The sequence below is a fragment of the Elephantulus edwardii genome, unplaced genomic scaffold, assembly GCF_000299155.1.
Source record: "Elephantulus edwardii isolate Elephantulus edwardi_28Jun2011 unplaced genomic scaffold, EleEdw1.0 scaffold00202, whole genome shotgun sequence".
Taxonomy (NCBI): domain Eukaryota; kingdom Metazoa; phylum Chordata; class Mammalia; order Macroscelidea; family Macroscelididae; genus Elephantulus; species Elephantulus edwardii.
This window is the reverse complement of record NW_006399952.1, coordinates 1310682-1311088: the sequence shown is the minus strand read 5'-3', so window position 1 is coordinate 1311088 and position 407 is coordinate 1310682. Positions and strand designations below refer to the sequence as shown.

The window sequence follows — 407 nt, the reverse complement described above, 5'->3', positions numbered from 1 at the left end:
AGCAACTGGTGGATTTGAACCACAAGCCTTTGGAGTTGCAGTGCAGTTTCTTGTCACTAGGTCAATAGAACTCTTTTCTTCTTTTGTAATTTAATTTTTTTTTCATTGTTGTACATCTTCACCTCCCCCTCTTCTCTCCCTCCTCCAGCCTCTTAGGTGGGTAAGCATTTGTTTGGAGTAAAATTTACCCTTCCTAGATTCCCATGGGAATGCTGCTGGGAATGCTGGGCTGCATGGGCCGGGAATCGAACCCGGGCCTCCCGCGTGGCAGGTGAGAATTCTACCACTGAACCACCCATGCACTGCTTGAGAGTTGGGCATCTCACACGAAAGCTGCCAGAACCCGCAGACCTTCCCATCTTCCCAGGTAATCGGAGACACCAGGAACACGTGACATCCGTTCCGGC

General features: G+C 50.1%; 1 non-coding gene across 1 annotated transcript; it reads right to left on the bottom strand.

Annotated features, from left to right (window-relative positions):
* Positions 1–230: 230 nt before the first annotated feature.
* On the bottom strand, positions 231–301 carry TRNAG-GCC. The gene has a single exon. It is a non-coding gene; the product is annotated as a tRNA-Gly (tRNA).
* Between the last annotated feature and the right edge of the window lie 106 nt (positions 302–407).